The 22,492-nt window shown below is 48.2% G+C and overlaps 1 long non-coding RNA gene across 2 annotated transcripts in view; it reads right to left on the bottom strand.

Annotated features, from left to right (window-relative positions):
- LOC144798450 (uncharacterized) overlaps window positions 1-22,492 on the bottom strand; it is a 1,486,395-nt gene that overhangs the window by 21,630 nt on the left and 1,442,273 nt on the right. The window lies entirely within an intron of this gene.

The raw sequence follows: 22,492 nt of genomic DNA, 5'->3' as shown, positions 1-22,492 counted from the left end.
GGGCTAGATCCCTTTTGGCCAATACTAGCCCCAATAGCAACAAGTGGCGTTTATATATGTTCCCACCAACCCCTTCAAGGATGTGAAGTAGTCCTAGGCGATGAGTGCGTGGAAGGTCCCAGCCCAGTACTTCAGACAGGCAGTTCCACACACCTCTCCAGAAACCATCTATTCTAGGACACGACCATACCGTATGAAGCAGTGTACCTACTGCCGCCCCACAGCGCAGACATTCCGGCGACTCAATCAGTCCCGCCCTCCACAGCCGCTCACGGGTATAGTAGGCCCTATGGAGAATTTTGTATTGAATTAACCTGAGCCGTATTGCAATGGCAGTTCCCCGCGGGGACACTAGGGCCTCCCTCCAATCATCTTCGTCCATGGAGCCAATATCAGCCTCCCAGGCCGTCCGCAGGGGAAGAAGGGTGGAGGAGCAGTGGGTGACCAGCGTCTGGTATATACGAGAGACCTTTTTATCCCCGAGGTCGCCCATGAAGACCGTTGCCTCAATTGGGCTAAATTCAGGAAGTGAGTCTAGATTGGCAATGCTGGGTGTCAGTGCATGTCTAAATTGCAGATAGCGAAAAAACTGGGTCTTGGGCATGTGGAATTCCGCACTGAGCTCCTGGAACGATTTGAGCGTAGTCCCGGACATTACATGCCCCAGCAACGAGATCCCGATTGCGTCCCAACCGTCGAATCCGGACAGCGAGGCAAGTTCGGGGAGACGTCCATTATGCCACACCGGTGTTTCTGCAGTTAGTCTGCCCCACCAGCCCACGCGACGTAGCGCCTGTCGCCACACAGCGAAGACTGTTTTCGTAACACTAGGCAATGTCCTGCAAGGGGACTCCCCGACCCAGGGCAGTAGTAGCCGCTGTGGCCCGAGTGGAATGGGCCCTCAGCCCAACAGGGGGCTCTTTTTTAGCCAAGGAGTAATAGACCTTGATGCACAACACGACCCCCCGAGAGATGGTTCGTTTGTGCACCGCCCGTCCCTTCTTCGCGCCCATGTAACCAACAAAGAGCTGGTCGTCCACCCGGAACTGCCGTCTGTGATCAAGGTAGAAGGAGTGCACACGTTTTGGGTTCAGACGGTGGAGCCTCTCTTCCTCTTTCGAAGGATGCGGAGACGAAAAGAAGGTGGGCAAGGTGATGGACTGCCCGATGTGAAAGTCTGTAACCACCTTGGGCAGGAAAGAAGGACGCGTTCTTAAAACAACTTTGTCCCGATGGACAGAAAGGAAGGGAGGCTTAGAAGATAGAGCCTGGAGCTCACTCACCCTCCTGGCAGAGGTGATGGCAACCAGCTAATTTAAAATCCATCAGAGCGTTTTTTCTACAGTACGGCATTAGAAAGTGCAAAGTGTGCATTCTATAAAAACCACAAAAGAAAATAAAATGAAGCAGACTTTGTTTGCCGCCTATATTATAGGGACAGCTTAGATTTTCCACATTTTTGTTAAATCCTAACGAGAAGCTGAGTAAATTTATAATGCTTCCATCCCTGAACCGGAATAGCAAGCTCCTGTTCCACCTGCCAAGCTTTAAGCGGAGGTAGCCCTGGGGCAGAGCAAATGGTTTATCACTTGGCTCCATGAGGGAAGTATATCTAACTGTGGTCGGCTTAGCCGAGTCACGCCTTAGCCTCTCCTTATGGTAGAAATCGTAAAGGGCCTTTTTTATTAGGTTCTTGTGCGTGTGGTTAATCAGTTGCGGGGATGTAAAGAGATGACCTAGCCCCACACTCGATAAACTATTTTCCACAGCCTTAAACCAAGGAATAAATTTAGCCCTCTCGCAATTTAAGCAGTCCGTAATAATATCACGTGACAGGGAGGCAGCAGGATTACACCAGATTTTTATCCAGAACAATGGAGGTCGAGATCTTATAAAGTCCTCTATATAATGGAGGTTTAATTCCCTGTGACAAATATGAGTTGGAGCGCTAATAACACCCCCAAAATCTTCCGACAAAATCTATTTTCTTCAGTCTGTAGTTGGGTACAGTTAGAATAACCCCACACCTCAGCACCATAGGTGCCTACAGGAAGACATTGTGTTCTATAGATTTGTAACAATGACATAATCACGTCTGCCTGGTTGGGTTGGCGAAGGGAGGTTAGAGAATTTATAGCCTTGCTCATTTTGTTCCTTCCCTGAGCAACATGTGGTTGCCAGGAGCCAGTGTTTGAAAATAACAGCCCCATATAGGGGAAAGTGCAGGTGCTTTTTAGGATGCTGTCCCCTGATTGGATATGGCTTATTTTATAGCTTTTAGGGCCGCAAGACATAAAAGATTTTTTAAAATTGGTGCAAAGGCCCAAATCTGCCATATATTTAACAAAACCCAGGATTAAAATTTGCAAAGCATTGGGTGTGCGGCCCATAAGGACCGCATCATCCGCATAGAGAAGGGCAGGGACAGGTTTGCCATTAACTTGCGGAACATCATTAGTTATTTTAGCCAAAGAAACACTCAAATCATTTATATACAAGATAAAAAGCAGGGGGGCCAAGACACAACCCTGTCTGACCCCCCTGCCGATTAAAATATCATTAGAAACTTCACCATCATTGTTAATACGGACACGTGCTTTCAGGTCGCTATGAAGATGTGCCAGAAAATAAACTACAGATTCATCTAGACCATAATTCAGCAGGACAGACCATAAGCGGGAACGGTTAACAAAATCGAAAGCAGAACTTAAATTCATAAAACCAAAGTATAAGGGTGATTTTTGGGCAATCGTATATTTGGCCATGAGTAGGTTTAGGTTCAAGCACTGCTCCACCGTGCCAACTTTACTTCTAAAGCCTAGCTGGCAGGGATGTAGGATGGTGTTTTCTTCTGCCCAAGTACTAATTCTGTTAAAAAGGACCCTGCCTAGGACTTTTAGAGTGTTGTCAATTAATGATATGGGGCGATAGCAACCGGGGTCGAGTCTATCACCTTTTTTAAATATTGGGACAATAGTACTGCAAGACCATGTTTCCGGGACAGTGGTGAGGGATAAATTATTGAAAACGTTGCATAGCAGGGGAGCCCAGAAATCTGGTTCAGATTTAATTTGGTCAATAGATAGGCCATCTGGACCAGGGGCTTTGTTCCCAGCGCTTTCAGTAATAGCGTCCTCCACCTCCAACAACAAAATGTTTAAAGACTTGATTGCTGGGGTGGTTTCAATTGGGTTACCAGACGCAGAGGCATCATAGATCTTAGAAAAATGGTCAATCCACACATCCTCTGTTATGTTATAGTTGATAGGGGAGATATTAGAGCCCAATGATCTAAGATTCTTAACGGCCCTCCAAAACCCTGCAGCATCTCGTAAGGCGGCTGTGCGGACAAGCGAGTCCCAGTAATATTTTAATAGCTCTTCAGATCTAATTTTTAAACAATATTTATATCTGGATCTCAGAGTCCTTACCAGGGACGGATCACGCGGAGCAGCAGTAGGGGCAGCCCTGAGTTCCCGGTTAGCTTTAGAACATGAGGTATCAAACCACCTAGGATTGATATTAATAAGGGCTGGGACAGGTTTGGAGATTTCCGTTTTTATTGCCTTACAGAGCTCACAAAATGAGTTGACAATATTGAGCCCCGGGCTGGAGGTTGATAGACAAACCGAGACTAGAGTAGGATGTTTTTTGATAACTCTAGCCAGGACATCCTGGTTGTCTATCCCCTTCCAAGCCACCCTTAACCTGTCCGTTGATACAATTAGGTTTTTGGCCCCAATTTCTGTTTTCTTCCTCAGGATTTTAATTGATTTAAGGCAAATTAGAATGGGATAGTGATCACTATACGAGGACCTGATAACCTTAGATTTCAATAAAAGATCCTCGAGGAGAGATGAGATAAATACATAATCTATGGTGGTAGAGCTCCCACGCCCAATATAGGTAGGGACAGGTACATTAATTGCATCAGTATCTAATTTCTCCATTACGTCAACTAAATCGCGTGATGCCAACAGGTCAAGTAATTCTTCTCCTCTCCTACAGGGTGGAGTTCTGGGATGGATATGAGCGTTAAAATCGCCTCCCAGACAAATTACATCAAATCTGCCGTGTTTTTGACCCTCCACGACTTCATCAATGAAGTTAAACAGATTCAAAAAGTTAGTGTTAGGGTGGGTTATAAAGTCATTGTTATAGAAGTTAATAAGACATAACTTTAACCGGCCTATATATTTCAACGCCATGAAGTTATTGTTATTAGTTGGCAGTAGTTCAATTTTAACTTCAGATGTAATTTTGACCCAAGTTGATAAACCCCCACTGGGGCGACCAATGGGAGGGGAGGGGACAATCAGATTATGGCAGCTATAACCCTCAAGGAGTAGGGATCTTGTGCACCAGGTTTCCTGCAGCATTAAAACATCAAAACTAGTGACCCAATCAGTCCAGGACTTTATGTTCATTTTGGCATTGAGGCCGGCAATATTCCAACTCAGGATTGATAATTCATCGGAAACTGTGGTAAAAACATGGCCCGGAGCACCCTTGGTGGGGTCCGATGACAACCTATGCCTGCCTGGAGAATTAGGCGATATTACAATGGGACAAATGGACGAGACGCCTGCAGGGACTTCCTTATTGGTATGATCACTAGCTGAAATGTGAGATGAAATGTCTAATGGTCAGTCCAAACTACATGTATCTGCTAGTGCAGTGTATCTGTTAAAAAGTGGGAAAGACGGTGGTGCTGGAAAGAGTGGAAAGGACGGTGGAGCTGAAAAGAGTTGCCTGGGTGGTGGCCTATAAAAGTAGGCCAAAGGCAAGGGGGTAACAACAGTAGATGGTCCAGGGTAAATACTGTTGCGATTGAGTATGTGTTTAGCAGTGCCAGGGTACCTGAAGTTTAGAACGATGCAGTCCCCATTAAAGTCTTTGCGTAAGGGGCCAACCCAACTTACACGACGGGCAGACAGAATTTTGTTTGAGATGTCGTGGCCTACCCCCTTGTGCTTAGTCAGCCAGTCAATACACTTATTGTTTAGCTGGACCCAGGACTCACCTTGTCCCTCCTTAAGGGGTGGGACGCCTGCCAATACTAAGACGTATTGGCAGGCGTCAGGTGGTAAATGGAGGGCAGGTTCTTGAGATTTTCTGGGTCTGCTGGCTGCTGGTTGTTCCTTCCTAGCGTTATTGCAGCTTTGGATCGCAGGTTTCACAGGGATTGTGTTAAAGCCCTCCTGTCGTGTGCCATTAGATGTAATGGTGGTATTAGAGGAGGCGGCAACTGCGAGAGAAGTGGGCTTGGATTTAGTGGCAGGTTTAGTTTGCCCTGTGTTAGTGTGACTATGTGTATTATTAGCTGTTGGGGTACTGCTGGCAGGGTTAGGAACTCCCTTCATGCTACTGCTAGTACTGGGCGCGCCACACAAGAAAACCTTGCCAGCAGCCTCCAGGTCTTTCAAAAGGCGATCGCCACAGATCTGGGAGGAGATTTGGGGACTCAGGGGCTCTATCCATAGCGGGGAAGAGATGGCTGGCTGATAGAGAGCTGGTTGATGTATGGCGTGAGACGCACCGCACCGTCCCGGGGTACACTTTTTATTCACACGTGCACCGCACATACGCCAGGATAGACCACTGTTTGGGCTTCGCAGACCTGACTCATATGATACGGGACGTAGACATCACCCCAGCGGCACTGTCTGATCACGACGCAGTGGTACTTAAGCTGACGGTTCCACGCGTACCTCCGCACAGGGGTAGGTGGCGACTCAGAGAAAGCCTGCTTTCACGCAAGGGGGTCGCACAGCAACTATCCCAGAGTATCACTGACTACTTGGGTCGAAACGACACGGGGGAGGTGGCCCAATCAAGAGTTTGGGGGGCACTTAAGGCGGTTCTCCGAGGTGAAATAATGGCGATCGCAGCGGCAGATAATAGAGAGCGGAAGGAGAGGCGCCGGGAGCTGGAGGAGCAAGTGCTAGAGCTGGAGAGGGTTCATAGTCGGACGGGGCCCCCCCGGATCTGGCTCAAGTTGAAGGCGGCCAGGGCACAACTGGCAAGCCTGGATTTGGACAGGGCGGAATATGCGGCCCTACGCCTCCGTCACGCGTACTATGTGGGAGGGGACAGGACCGGCCGTCTGCTGGCCTGCAAGCTTAAAGCAAAAACTGTCCGCTCCAAGATTCCTGTCATCCGCGAGGAGAGAGGAGACGACGTCCAGGCAGATGACCGCATTGCGGAGGCATTTAGAGCCTTCTATTCACAGCTCTACACGGCGGACCCGGCCTTGGAGGTCGAGGCGGGGCAGGCATACTTAGAGACCATGGAGGTCACTGCTGTCGACGAGGCGAGCACCCTTGCATTGGATGCCCCTATACGCCTGGAAGAGGTCATCTCAGCAATTGCTAGACTCAAACCTCTAAAAGCCCCGGGCCCAGACGGCTTCTCTGCAGGCTTCTATAAAACATTTTGCTACCTTCTGGCGCCGGTCCTAACGAAATTATTCAACTCCTTCGAGGGCCCAGGCTCAATCCCACAGGAGATGTTAGAGGCTGAGGTCATCGTCCTGCCGAAACCAGGCAAAGACCCGGCTTTATGTGCCGCATACAGGCCGATCTCGCTCCTAAATTTAGACCTAAAGTTATTCACTGGCATCCTGGCCGCGCGCCTGGGCCCATGCCTGCCAGGCATAATAGAGCCCGACCAGGCAGGCTTCGTGCCCACCCGACAAAGTGCGGACAACGCTAAACGCCTAATGCACGTTATCGACAAAGCTCACTTCAACGCTTCGGATGCGGCCTTGCTGTCGGTCGACGCCGAAAAAGCGTTCGACAGGGTTGACTGGAGGTATTTGGACAACACGCTGGCAAAATTCGGAGTGGGTGACCGGTTCAGGGCCTGGGTGGCCAGTTGCTACGCGTCACCCCGGGCGTCAATCAAAGTAAACGGGGTCAGCTCCAGACCGTTCGACATTCGGCGGGGCACACTGCAGGGCTGCCCGCTCTCGCCGCTGCTGTTCGCCCTCTATATCGAACCATTCGCCCAACGCGTTCGAGGCAACAAGGACATCACAGGCGTTAAGTTCGGGGGGGAAGAGCAGACCTTAAGTCTATACGCGGACGACATACTAGTTGCAGTGGACAACCCCAGGGTTTCGATACCGGCATTCCTGTCGGAGATGGACAGGTTTGGTGCAGTGTCAGGCTTCAAAATGAACGTAGGGAAATCCGTTGTTCTCCCGCTAGGTAGCAACACCCGTCCCGCCAACAGGGAGACGTTGCATATCGAGGGGCTGGCAGTTCGAACAACACTACAATACCTGGGGATCGAACTGACGCCCGCGACGGCTCAGACAGTCAAACTAAACTACACAAAACTCCTGGCGCGCATTCAAAGTGACATCTCGAGATGGAGACAACAACCGCTCTCGTGGCTGGGCCGCGTGGCGGCCGTCAAGATGTCCCTCTTGCCTAAGATACTGTACCTATTCCAGACCATCCCAGTCACCCCCCCCGTGGGTATGCTTAAGAAGTTTCAGGACACTTTGCAACAATACGTCTGGGCTGGTAAACGCCCTCGACTACGACGTGATTTGGTCACACGGGTGACGGCGGAGGGGGGGCTAGGGGTGCCTGACTTAGGGCGCTATTTTCAAGCGGCACAGATACGATATCTCCTGGAATGGTCCCGACCCCTTTCCGAAAAGCACTGGCTATTTCAGGACAGGGCAATGGCTGGCATGCCTCTCTGGAAAGTCCCCTTCCTGGCGAGACCGGACAGACCGGCTTACCTCAAGAAATCACCCATCACTAGGACGCTTCTTCAGATGTGGGATGCGACAGCGGTCCCTAAAGGCCTAACTTCCTTTTCATCTCCAATGACGTCTCTGCTGGACAACCCAGCGTTCCCTCCGGGGATGTCTCCGGGTTCCTTCCCCCAATGGCGACAATCTGAATGCCGCTCCGCGGGTCATTTATTTGACTTACAGGGCTTCTTGGCATGGGACACGGTGACAGCGGATTACGCAATTGATAAGCCACAACGCTTCCAGTACTTTCAGCTCAGGCACTGGCTCACTCACAAAGATGTCGCACCACTGGCCGGCCGAGGGCTCCCCAACAAACTCATGTTCCTGCTCAAATCAATAAGGGGGAAACAGATGGGACTGGCGTTGGGAGCGGCAACTCAACACATCCTCTCACTGTGGGGCACATCGAGAAAACCCACACACACGGGGTGGTTACACAGGCTGTGGTACATTATGAGCATGGAGAGGATACAAGCTTCGCTTACACAGACGTCCGACACCTTCAAAGAAATATGGCAACTATTCATTTCCCTGCTCTCCCAAGAATTTACGGAGCTTACATGCCCTAAATACCTAAGGGTCCTGAAGTTAGCGGAAGAATTTCACGACACGACGACCAAGGTGGAACGCAAGGTCTAGACAGAGTCCTAATAGTCACCTCCTGTCAACGCACCTGAACACACCGAGGAGAGGGGGGAGGGGGATGGGGGGAATTTAGGGGTTGGGGACAGTTGGGGCGAGGGAGGGTCCTAGGGGAGGTTTGCATATAGGAGTTCTAGCTTGCACTGAGGGGTCAGGTTCCCGCCCCACGAGCTTACATGGACACATGGCATCCCTCCCGAAAGCTCCTGGGTCTGGGAGGCAGGCGATACCAGGGAGGTACACGCCCACGCAATGCTCAATTTGTCCGAATGCTGTAATGTTTTGCCTTGCTGAACTCAATAAAAATAAATTTGATCAAAAAAAAAAAAAGGCGATCGCCCCTCAACTGGTCAAGGCTAATCGCCCCTTTCCTTTTTACCTCTTCCTTTTTAACTAAATTTTCTAATGTATCTAACCTTTTAAAAACAATATTAAATTGCTTCATCATTTGACATTCTAATTGTTTAAAAATAGAGTCCACAATTGTCTCAATAAAATTCCCATTGGGCTTGGGTTGAATGATGCTCTCAGTCAAAAACTCAGTCTGTGTGCCCAAGGAGTTGGAGTCATCAATAGAAAGGGTTATGGGGTTAACCGAATCAGCATTTTGTGGCATTTCGGTGTTAACAGTGTTACCCTCAGATTGTTGCTGTTTCCCTCTGGTCCACATGCTCTGCGAAGTTGGTTGGTTTTTATTGCGAGCAGGTTGCTTCCTTTTATTTACAGTAGATTTCAGGGGGCCCCTTTTCCTTTTGCCTTCGACAGTTTTATTGCTTGTTGACAGGGGTGGGGTTACGGACTGTACAACACAGTCAGGCTGAGAGGCAATAGTTATGACCGGACTGCTGTCCCCAGGCAGCATTTCCAACGATGTTACCATAGTAGATGGTTTCAAGATGGTAATTGTTGGAGATAGCGAACGAGTATTAAAAGGACTAACTTGGGGTGACTGTAGGTCAATGGTGCTGCGACCCAGTGACATCATCCTTTACGTGTTAGCAATTTCCTCCTGGACCATTGTTAGGGCATTTTTCAATAAGCATTCAAAAGAGGGAGGTGGAATTGGGGAACTGACAGGAGCAGGTGTTATAGACGTGATATTACGCTTCCCCATGATGATTTAACCCCAGCTCACCTCTTGTTGCAGATGTCAGAGCTGTGGCCCAGCCCAGCCTCTTCTGGCCTCTGAGGGCCTAAGAGGGCCCGCCCTTTGCCCGGCGCGGATGTGAAGCCTTGGTTTTAAGCGCCGCCTGGCGCGCAGGTTCAGGATCTCCCTTCCGGTCCCGGGGCAAGGGCAGCTGGGAAAGGTAGTTTTATGGACGCAGCCCTCTCGCTCTCCCCTGCACAGCGTCTGCTGTTGTTCTGCAGCGGCGAAGGGAGAGCGGAATGCCCACACTGGTCCGAGGTCCAAAGAAAAGCAAACGGTGAGCCAGCAAGGATTGCAGTGTTAGTATGACCCCCCGCGACAAAAAGCGTCTCTGAGCGAGTGCCGCCTTGAAAATCCCAACGCGCAGAACTGATGACATTGCGCGTTCTCTTAGGTGGCGAATAGATCTAAACAAGGCTCTCGCCACTGCTGAAAGAGACCTTGCGACACGTCCGAGTTCAGACGCCATTTGTGATCCATCATGCACCGGCTGCTGAGTATCACCGCCCGGGCGTTCAGAGAACGTGCCAGGAGTTGAACCACCAGGGTGACACCCTGGCGTTCCAGCCATTGCCAGAGGCGCAGAGCCTCCTGACAAAGAGTCCATGACCTCACCCCGCCCTGTTGGAGTACCACATGGCGGCGGTGTTGTCCGTGAACACCTGCACTACACTGCCCCGGACAGAGAGGGAGGAATGCCTTCAGTGCAAGTCAGATCGCCCGCAGCTCCAGAAGGTTGATATGGAGCCGGTACTCCGCTGGAGACAAGAGGCCTCTGATCTCCGCCTCTTCCATGTGGCCCACCCAGCCCAGGAGGGACGCATCTGTCACAATGACGTGCTACGGTTGGGGTAGGGAGAGGGATCTGCCGCTGACCCAATCGCGGTTCGTGAGCCACCACTGCAACTGTCTTGCAGTGCCCTTCAAGATCAAGACATGGTCGGACAAGTTGCCCTGATGCTGGGTCCACTGAAACTTCAGGTCCCACTGCAGAGCCCGCGTCCGCCACCTGGCGTGATGCACCAGAAGGATGCAGGAGGCCATCAGCCCCAGAAGCCGCAGCGTCAACCTGACCGAGACACAGGATAAACGCTGAAAGATCGGAATCAGAGCCTGAATATCTCGAAACCGCTGTTCGGGAGGAGAAACCCGAAACTGCGCGGACTCGGGAACCGCTCCGATGAAGAGGAGCTTCTGAGAGGGGCACAGGTGTGACTTCGGCACATTGAGGGAAAACCCCAGCAGGTGCAGGAGGTCGGCCGTAGTCTGGAGGTGGTTGACGACTGTCTGGGGCGAGCCCGCCTTCAACAGCCAGTCGTCGAGATAGGGGAAGACTGACACCCCCGATCTGCGCAGATGAGCTGCGACCACCGGCATCACTTTCATGAACGGGGGCGCTGGTAAGGCCAAAGGGGAGCACGGTGAACTGAAAGTGCTCGTGGCCTACTGTGAACCGCAGGTAACGCCGGTGGGCCGGCAGGACGGGGATATGGAAATATGCATCCTGCAAGTCCAACGCTACCATCCAGTCTCCAGGGTCTAGGGCACTAGGACCAGAGCTAAGGTCAGCATCTTGAACTTCTCCTTCTGGAGGAAGCCGTTGACGCTCCGGAGGTCCAAGATAGGGCGTAGGCCTCCTTTGCCCTTCTTGGGTACTAGAAAGTAGTGGGAGTAGCAACCACGTCCTACTTCCGGCCAAGGAACGCGCTCGATGGCCCCCTTGGCCAAGAGGGCCGCAACTTCCTCCTGCAGACGTTTCAAGTGATCCCCCGACATGCGGTGGTACTGCGGTGGCATGGCTGAAGGGGTCGCCTCGAAGGGGAGGGAGTAGCCCCTTCGGACGATTTGCAGCACCCACCAGTCCGATGTGATGGTGCGCCAGTGGAGCAGGTGATTGCGAACCCTGTCCCCCACTGGCGTCGAGAGGGCCTGAAAGCACGGACTAGGAGGGCTTTGAGGCGGATACTGCGGGGGTGGATATGGACTGGCCTTGCCGTTGTCCCCTGGCACCGCCACGGCGGTTCCCACGTCCGCCACCGCGCTGAGGTTGGTTTCGCGGCCTGTGGCTGGCAGGACGTGAAGGAGCGCCCCTTCCTTTTCCACGAAAGGGGCAAAAGGCAGAAGTTTGCTGGCGCTGGCCCGACAAGCCCAAGGACTTGGCCGTAGCCTTGGAGTCCTTGAAACGTTCAAGCGCACTTTCTGCCTTGTCACCAAAAAGGGGACGGCCATCGAATGGCATGTCCATGAGCGTGGCCTGGACATCAGCCGAAAAGTTGGCGGAACTGAGCCAGGCGTGGCGACGAACCGCCACCGTTGTGGAAATCGCTCTACCTAGCGAGTCCGTGATTTCCAATCCACATCGTATGGAGTAACGCGCTGCATCCCGCCCTTCCACAAGAGCTTGAGCGAGTTTTGCCCGAGCCTCCGCCGGACACTGCGGCAGCACGTCTGCAACCATATCCCACAGAGAGTGGGTGTAACAGCCCAAAAGGCAGGCGGTGTTGACAGACCGCAGCCCCAAACTGAGTGAGGAGAACAGCTTCTTACCAAAGTTGTTATACCTTTTTGGATTCCCAATCTGGCGGGGCAGTCGGGAATGCGGTCTGGGAATTAGAGGCCTGGATAACCAGACTCTCAGGGGTGGGGTGGGTGGACAGAAAGCAAGGGTACCCGGGGCCGGGCGGTGGCGTCGGGCCACGTTCCGATCTACAGGAAGGCCTGTAGCGGGCTTGGAGCAGGTGCCCAGCAGAACGTCGGAGAGGGCTTCATTAAACGGCAGGAGAGACTCCGAGGAGCTTGCCTGCGGTTTGAGCACCTCAGTGAGGAGGTTAGTCCTCACGGCCGCGACGGGGAGCTCAAGAGCCAAGGCCTTGGCCACCCTCGTCAACAACTCACTGTAAGCAGCCCCCTCCTCCGTAGCCACGGTAGGAGGGGAGACAAATCCAGTGTCGGGCGAAGTGTCCAGTCAACTGGCCGCCCCTAGCTCAACTGCCCAGTACTGATCCAACTGGCACTCCTGTGCCAGAGTCTCCTCAGACCCCTCCCAGTCCTACCCGAGATCCCTCTCGGGATAGTCAGGGTAAAATGATGGAGCCGGATCGTAGATGAATTGCTCATCCCTCTGCGTCGAAGCAAGCGCTGGTCCAACGCCGGATCCGGACCGGGGACGACGACGTCCGGAGACGACGACGTCCGGAGACGGCGTCGGGGGCGACTTCTTGTGCCTCGACTTACCAGAGGACTTTGAACCCGACAAGTGGTGTCGACTCGCCGAGCTGTGATGACTGCAGCCCTGTGACCGGTCCCTCGACCTCCTCCTGGACCGGGACCTCGAGTGGCGCGGGCCGACTGCCGGAGCTCGAGTCGCTTACGGGACCGCTTCCCCCTAGCTTTCGATGTCAAGGCCCGGCAGTCGGGGCACGACTTGTCATCATGGTCGGCCCCGAGGCAAAAAAAGGAACCGATGTTGGGGGGCGGTAATCAACATCAGTCGGCTACAGTCGTCACAGGGCTTGAACCCGGGCATCCCTACCGGAACCGGAGTTGATAAATGACTCGACAAGATCCAAAATAGATCGAAAAAAGTTAGTCAAAATGTGACTAAGGAGTACTGCACTTCCCGGATCTGCGCTTGCTGGCGCAGAAAAAAAAAGAACTGACGTCAGCGCGCGAGGGCGGCGTCTAAGTTCTCCGACGACGGCATCCCAGCGCCAACGACGCCGACGACGGACGTGGAGCCGCAGACGACACCTACCGACGTGCAGGGGTACTGCTACGCAAAACTTTCCGGATCCAGTCTGACGCCTGGGGTTATTCTAAGGTAAGGAATCTAACACTAACCTGTTTCTTTCAGATTCCTAAAACCAAGACAGACGGGGAGTCGCCGTTATGGCCTTCACTGAACATCTCTTCTATACGAATTGATACTTTAAGCAGAATGAAAGCCATTCTTTTACAAAAAACTGTGCCACTGACCCCGGACAAAGAGACGTATGATCTGCAAGCTGCAAGGACTTCTGCAGAGATACATGCACTTTTATCCACAAATTGCCCTATACATTTCTCAGAAATGTTAGGTCGTATCTTAAACATGTCTGATATGAGTGGTATTGTACATGTATTTAAGACCCTTTTTTCGGGACTGTTAGCACCTTTTGAAGCAGTCCTAGGCATATTTCCAAACTTCATGCACTCTGTGTTTGGCGGACTGCCTCTCGTTTTGGGACTCGTAGCAGGGATACTATTTTTGCTCCTTCTGCTGCAATATGGCAAGCCAACTCACCATCGACAACCAGATCACCTTGGAGAACACTCTCCTGGCAATGAAGTGTCGTGAGCGCATGATACAAATACTGGGATTAACTTGTTTAAGAGATTTGAAAACCACATGATTGCTATCATTCAGACCAATTTGGCAAGATTGCATCTTACCTGTTCTACGATGCCTGCTATGTGGAGAAGAATGCGTGCTAGACATCTGTCTGACACTCCCATCAGTCCTGCCAACGGAAGTTGATACTTTGCTTGGACCAGTAACGGCTCATGCATTGTGTTGTGACCAGCGGCTACCAATCCTGATGACGGCATTCGTTGAGATCTCACAGACGCAACATGCTGACGGTGAGATACGTGGAGCAACAGGCGCACAGGTACCATCTACTTTGAACATTGCTAATGCGACCAACTCTGACGGTGATGCTTCACATCTATGTGCGGTTAATCTACTTAACGAGGTAGTCCAACTTTCACCTACTATAGTAGACGTATTCTTTACAAACTTAGAAGATTTGATGTTTTCTCCAAACAATGACACTGACTTTTGAAGTTAGCACACAGTGTTCTGAGAGACTATGAATTCGACCTTCATTATTCAAAACAAGCTTCTAACTTTGGAACTCTTTTTTTTTTCTATGATCAAACCTTTGTTTTTCCAAATGTATATTTCATTTTTGGCACAAAGCAATCTGCTTAAAGTAGAACTATGCATAGAGAACTAGAATTCTTTGAAATAAAAAACTTCTTAGAGACAATATTTGATCTTGTCCACATTCAAACAGTTTATATGTTCTGCCATGGAATGGTCTCGATTTTTTTTCTGTATTTAAGAGCCATTTCATAAATGTATTTTCGTGATTCATTCGGATAGTGTTTTTCAAATGTCATCTATATGCTTTGAATGAAACATTGCTTTTAAATGCGTACAGCTCAAATGCTCTTTTCGTGTACAACCAATTCCAATGCATTTTTATGTATTTTGGGTGGGGTTTTTAACACATCATGTTTAGATATGTTTTATGTGTTTAGAACTTAGTAATGTCATACATAATAAAGTTGAGTGGGTGTTGTGTGACATTTTAGGCTCCGTGTGAATTTTCCAGATTCATGCCCTTATATAGATACAATTCACATTGCCCTTATATAGGCATATAAATCAAGCCCTTATTTAGACATAGCCCACGCAGACCAAATACAGGCATGGCTACTTCCACCCGTACCAAACGTCACAACGATTTCTTGGAAAATCGGCTTAAGCGGTTAGGGAACTTCCCCTTGCTCGAATATTGATTGTCCAAGAACTCATGTACTTTGCAAAAAACAGCTATTCCCTAGGGTTCTTTCCTGGCGTTATTATGCCCGACTTTACGTCAAACTATGGTATTCCTGGACACCTTCAAGGTATAAATATACCTTCACTTGCTCTAGTAAGACACGGTGGTACGGAGCAGTTTGACTATCTACTTGCTCGACAAAGCTCGCTACAGCAAGTGCCGAAGAAAGCAGACCCTACAGCTGATTCACTGATCAGGAAGCTGTCTCTTCTCTTGCCGAGAATCCAGCTCCAGTGTTTCCAAGCTCCCCTTGCGGGGTGTTGGGAAATTGAATCCCGAGACAGAGATACCAGACCTCCTTCATTCTAACTAAGGTATGGACCCGATTAGAACCTAGAGAAATCTTTGATAGATTCTTGGCAAAAAAAAAAAACCTAGGCTACATAATACTTACTTCTTCCCGCGTACTAGACTTAGGTTAGGTACATTGGGGTAGGCGTATTTTAGAAGCACCAGTTGTGTATTTTTAGTCATTGTTATTTATGTATGTATTTTTATATGGCTTAGAAACCATACAATGCTCTTACAGTATTATTTTATAATACTGTTGTCGCTGTACGCATTATACTTTGCAGTCTGCATTACGACTGTAGCAGTTCACTTCTCTTGCATGAGAAAGAAGACTGTTCAATAAACCCTTTTTATTGAAAAACGCCCGTCTCTCTATTTCTCTGTAACTCTGTAGAAACGAAGCATGCACGATTGACTCAGTGAAATACTTATCTATTGTTTCCACAACTCTAAAGATATATTTCTTATTCTTGGGAAACAAAGTTGTCATGTTTATGTGGTTGTCAGAAATGAATCCCTTCTTGTGAATTCGAGAACGTTTCTAGTGACCTCTGAGTTAGCTGGCACTCACTATTAAGTTTAATATATTCAATAGAGACCTAGTCGACCTCAGTCCTATGTCTAATCTATAGGATATATTATTCCAATGCGCAGAGCCTATTGGGAATATAGGAACTACACTACAGCACTGTTGCAAGTCCCCAAATGTTCTGATGTGGTCCCCAACCCAAACGTCCCCCAGAAGCGAGATCCCAATGTGGTCCCACCAACGAAAGTCCCTGAGGGACTAGGCCTCTCACAGCCAAGTACCACACCACAGGGGCGTCTGTCTGGTAAGTTTCGGGTCCCATTTTGTGTGGCGCAGAGCTGTGCGCTAAGCCAGGAGGACAGACCTAGTGATGGGGGGAGGACCTGCGGTATGGGGGCCCATATAAGTAGGCCTGGAGCTGCGGGAAATCCATCGATCTGAGTTCCACTTGGTACGCTGGGTCGGACCAGCCACCCGCGAACCAGTCATGAACCACGATAAGTCTCTAGCCAGATAGTAAAGGTGGAGGTTGGTTACACCCATGCCCAGTCATAAGAAGGTATGCAGCAGTGTGCCAAGGACGGACGTGACCTCCCCCACCCAGCCCCCCCCGCCCATAAAAATCGGGTAAGGATACTGTCAAGCTAACGCAACCAGCTCCTTGGGAGGGGAAAGGTAATATTTTGTAGGATATATAAAAAACGGGGGAGGAAAATCAATTTAAAAAGGGCACTCCTGCTAAGGGGGTTAATAGGAGGGGATTGCCATCTCCTGCTTGCTGAGAGCTTTTATGAGCATTAAACGCCTCAGATGTTCCGAAGGGCGCACATGGTGTTCATTTGCAGAGTTTTACCAGTGAATACGCATTTCGTTTAAAGATCTGCCTTTAATTTTAGACAGTTGCAGGAAGTTAATATCAGAACTCAGCAAAACATCCCTCTCGTACTCCGCATGATCAGCGTTTTCCCCTTTGCTCGCCATTGAGAAAAGCGACTGTCCCTCATGCAGTGTTGCCAGATTTTTATACCCATCGCAAGCCCAATGCTGTCCAAGTTTAAGCCCAAATTCAGCCCAACGCAGACCAGTTTCAGCCCAAACACCATCCCAAAGTTGGAACCCTCAATTTATGCAAAATCAGACTTCAGGAAACATTTTACACATAATACTAATTTCTATTCAATATGCTTATAGTGGGAGGAGGTTCAATGGGCACCTATGCACTTCTGCCATCATGTTCCAATTCAATTAGTAACTACTCATTGTGAAGATCGGTCCCATTAGGACTTGTTGCTTTGTTCACCACAAATCTAAACCTGAACCTGGAATTGATAAACACACTTTACAATGCAGACTGTAAACCATTTTAATGAAGTCCGAATGCTGAAAAGTTGAAACTCTATGTCATGTAGCTTCTCAAATAAGACATTTAATGCATTTCATGGATTTCACAGGATTAACACCACACAATGATGCATATATCAAGTAACTACCTTGGTATTAAAGCAATTTCAGCACAACCTGTTTGGCAAGCTGAGATTAGAGGCCCACTCCCTCCAGTTAAAATGTACAAAGGCCAAATAGGAGAGCCACTTACTCTGATTACTGCCTGCCCTCCACTTCAAAGTCTTAAATGCAAACAGAATGGAGGCGGCTCTGGGGAGTATAGAGTTGCATACTGCTTATGGTGCATGTTTTACATGAGATCCTGATCATTTAGAATATATTTTTTTAAAACAAACTTTATAGATTTTCTCCAGTTTCAGTACAGGTGGAAGTGCTTAAATGTTTTTTACCTTAACATAATCATACAAATGTGCAATATGTTGACAGCGCTCGAAAACAAACATAACACATCATAACCGTGTATTGCAAACGTGGTCCCATCCCCAAGGATACCCAGTTGAACAGTTGACTTCTTAACAGAACATCTCATCACGTTATAATTTGTAACAATTGTACTATTTCCTGGACAAATAACTAGTCAGTAGTATACTTTTTATTAACTCCCCACCCCCTCCCCTGCTGACGAGCCAACACAATCTCATTTCATTTCCAATGTTATGTTATGTTATGTTAATACTGCTCTTTTTGAGCGCACGGCTACCCAGGACGGGTGTCCCAATTAAGATAGGATTGGCCTAGGACCTGGATTAGGCACACCAATCAGGTATGAATCAATTCTAGATAGCGGGAGTCCACATATTCATAAAGAAACTAGCGATAGTGGAAGCCCTGAACACAGCAACTATAACTTAAGAGTGTCAAATGTTTTGAAAGTGTCCAACAATTGATCCCAGCTCATTGAATTTGTTTCCTTTCTTTGTCCTCTTTTCTCCTCTCTACGGATCGCCACACTTTGTGCCGAACCCCACCCCTCCACTTCCTCTTTCCCCATCATTTAGAATATATGGAAGAATACTACTGGCTAAGCTCAGAGACACCCCTGCCAACTACTTTACTGGGAGAAAGATAGGGAAAACAGAATGGGCCAGCTCTAGGGAGTACTGTTTATGCTTACTACTTATGGTGCATGTTCTACATGAGATCTCTCAAAGCAAGGGTACCATTTAGTATGTATGAAATTGTGCTACTGGCTAAGCTCCGATGCAACAACTCCTGTTAGCTGCTGCCCTTGGAGAAAGAAGGTTCAAACAGAATGAGAGCAGAAATGGAGAGTGCTGTGCGTATATACGGCATATGGTGCATGCTTCTACATAAGAGTGTCAAGGTAGAGGTACCATCTAGTATGTATGGGATAATGCAATTGGCAAGACCGAGAGACATCTATAACTATAACTGCCTTGGCACAAAGAAGATTGAAACATAAAAGTACTTTGTTGTGGAGGTGTGTGTGTCATATGGTGCCCGCCTCTACAGGAGTTCTCACAGCAGAGGTACCATCTAGTATGTATGGCATCTCATACATTATTGCGCTTTATACATCATCATGTATTCATTCGAAATGTATGATATTAAACTTTCTCCAGTGCATTTTCAACACCCTACCCTTTGTCATAGTCTCACCTTCTTTGCATGTGCTGTCCTACTATGCTTGGTCTCTTCAATAAACATGTGCCGCAAAACCAGATCAGAATTAAAGGCCGTATAATATAGTGTGCCTAATTAGGGAACCTTGTGTTAAACATACCTCATCAGCAACAAACATCTTATCTTACAGCCAGAATGCCCAAATGCATGAATGCTCGCTTTACAAATGCAGATGTTACAGTCCACATTTAAAAATGACTCCATTAATCACTGGTCCTAAATCAAAACTTTCCACATTTTCAAAATCTATCACACACACATACACAGACAATGAATCACACGTTTGTGAATCAGAGTATAGAAAATGTTACATAAGGCAAGGAGAACAAAAGGCGTCAAAGTTACATGCCACCCATACTGGTAGGCACTTTTTAGGAGTGCTTGTTTTGGAGAAGGACAGTCTCAGGATTCAGAACATAACACAGTGGTTAGGGTCGACTTTAATAGAATTTATTTCTACCAAAGCAAACCTTTCTTAGCAACATCAGGATAGAAAGACTGGGAAAAACATAACTTTCTAACCTGTACGATGCAACTCTTAGATGGCAGTTCTTAGGTCACTGTGCTAGATTACGAATATAACTTATGAACTGCATAGTAACAGCAAGTAGTAACTCACTGAGCGGTTGGAGATAATGACGGAGCGCTGAAACTTTTCAGATACTCACCCCAGTCACAGATTTGGGTTGAATCCATCATCGTTCTTCAGCCACCCCAGTTCAGATCCAGCTATATGCAAATCAGTCTTGACCCTTGTTCGTTCTAAGTTAGCAGGGGATGCCCAGACATGGGTCCCTTGCTCACTTTGCTACTGGATTCAAGCTTGCCTGGCTGATGAGGGGTGTTACCCCAAAACTGGTCCCAGGATGATTGTTTCTTGTCCAGGGAAGACATGGTTTGGCAGTTCGGGCTGGATTGTTCCCATTAGGCACAGGGTCAAGGCTGATTTGCATATATCTGTGTCTGAACTGGGGTGGCGTAGTGAGCTAAAGAACGATGATGGATTCAACCATTCGACCATTATCTTGTGCTTGCTTTGTTCCCCTTAAGTTGTGTGGTAAATAAATTATTACCCTGGCTGAATTTCTAGGCATTAACAATTAGCATGCATCAAGTGAGAAGCAGAGTCCGTGGTATCTGAGTTAAAATGGGCTTTATTCCAATAACTCGAGTCAAAGGGAGAATATGTTCCATCACCACAGAGGTTCAGGAAGAGTCTTCTAACATTTAATAACAAAACATTATATTATATACTTTTCACTCCTTGTACATAGGAGCAGGCGTAAGACAGAAAATGAGATAAGAGCATGTGGGCGTGCATGAGGGTGTGTACTTTGATGAGTCATAGGTGTGTGATAGGTAGGTGTCATAGGTGGGTGGGTACTTAGAGGAGGAGTTGGCATGACCAGCTCGAACTGTGCCCTAATTGTGCAACTTTGAGCATGACGTGCAATTGACGTGTAACTGGGAGGAAGCTGACTTTCAACCTAGTAGAGAGATCTCTTATGTCAAGGCGACCAGCACATCTAGTACAACTGATATCTAGAGTCAGGGGATGTATTATCTGAAGCAAAGGTTGTTTGTCACTAAAAGACAGAGAGGGCATATTTATTCGTTGCATGAGCTTTCTATGGGTGCAAGCACTGTGATTTACTTAAATGGAGACAGAATGGCTAGGCCTATCTCCCTCGGACGGGTTCTGTGTACTTTTCTTCAGATAACTGTTATTCATAATACTGTCTTGGCAGGCCTCTTGCGAGGTCGGAGGGACGTAACTGCAGCTTCAGTGTGTCAGGAGTCATGAAACACCCTTATTTCAGAAAAGTGGCTCGGGCTGCGCCACAAAATGGGTTCATTACATATTTATTTAAAAGTGCACAATGCAATGCAAATACACGGGCCTTATGCTAACTTAATGTTTGGGAGACTTTGATGACTGGCATTTCTAATGCAGGACATGATTGCAGAGGCCTAGTGATTCAGGCCACTACGGGAAATATGCATGGGTGACATGCACATGACATGTAACATAGGGTATATGTAGAGGACATATTTGGTTAGGCAAAATATCATTTTCCTCATTCCCTCCTTGTTCCCTACATAACCCTTTAGGATACATCTATATTCATGAGACCGTATAGTTCATCATACAGAATCATTTGTTCATCTTTAACTCTTTGTTTACGTGGATGGGGAATACAGGCAGTGGCACACAAGCCGCAAATGGCCGGACCACACTGCAGACAGAGACAGCAACCAAATACCATAAGTAGGGCCATTCCTAGGAAGGATATAACTTTCCATCCCCATGCAGATATTACACCCCAGAACCAACTGGACCAAGTCCATGTGCCTGGATCTTGATGTATGGCATTAGCAATCTTGTGGAGTCTTGTTATTGCTTCGTACACAGATGGTGCATTATCTGGGATGAAAATGCAACAACTAGATCGGATGACTCTACAGGCTCCGCCCCATTCCGCCAAGATGACGTCTAGAACGAGGCGGTTTTGAAGAACGACAAGTCTAATAGCAGACTGTTCCTGGGTCAAGTTCGCCAGGGCAGATGCAGTTACATTTACAACTGTTTCAAGAGTCCTTGTTAACCTGCGTATCAGTTTACTGTTTTGGACGGGACCTATGAAGAAAAAGAATCCTCTGTTGAAATCTGTATATTGCTCCCAAGCTGTTTCAGTCTGATCGATCCCTGCAGAATCTGTCTCTCTCTTTTGTCTAACATGTTCTAGTCGTGAATCTCTATGATAATTTGATGGGGCTAGAAAAACGGGTGGCAATAAGAATGCTATATAACAAGTCCCACCCCAGTCTAAGGGCAGATGTACATAGGCTGTCTGACCGCAAATGAAATAGGTATGGCGTGATGTTTTGAAAGAAGATAGTCCGTTATCATCAAACTCTACTACAGTGTTACACTTGCTGTGTCCCATATGTACTGAGCCTTTCTTACTAACACATAAATCACCTTTTGCTGGCAGGACTGATATAAACGGTGGACCTGTATTTTGCTTGGGCTGAACGTTTAACATTATAAAATTAACAGATGCATTTCCCTGTTCGTACTCTTCATTCTCTAAATCGGATCCCTTTCTTTGAGGGAATCCGTCTTTGTCTGGAAAGCATGCTTCATTCATTACTTTATTCAGGTTTCCGTATATCCAGCCACCTGGATAAGCTATGTACCTTCTATCTATTGATGTCATTAGAGCAAACCATGCTCCACACGAACCATTGTGTGAGAACGGTAAAGGGTAGAATGGCAGAACTCCCTTCGTTTCTTGATAAGGAGGCAGTTGGCCACATACCCAGCAGTCAGTTGCATTGCTGGTCTGATGAGAATGGTGTAACATTCGAATAAATGTATTGTTACGTAGTGCAAGTCGATATGACAGTTCATGGGGAGGCAGGTCACTAAATGTGTGCTCTATGGTACT

The sequence above is a fragment of the Lissotriton helveticus genome, chromosome 12 (assembly GCF_964261635.1).
Source record: "Lissotriton helveticus chromosome 12, aLisHel1.1, whole genome shotgun sequence".
In the NCBI taxonomy this organism is placed as follows: domain Eukaryota; kingdom Metazoa; phylum Chordata; class Amphibia; order Caudata; family Salamandridae; genus Lissotriton; species Lissotriton helveticus.
Note: the sequence above shows the minus strand (reverse complement) of the source record. Positions and strands in the feature narration are given on the sequence as shown.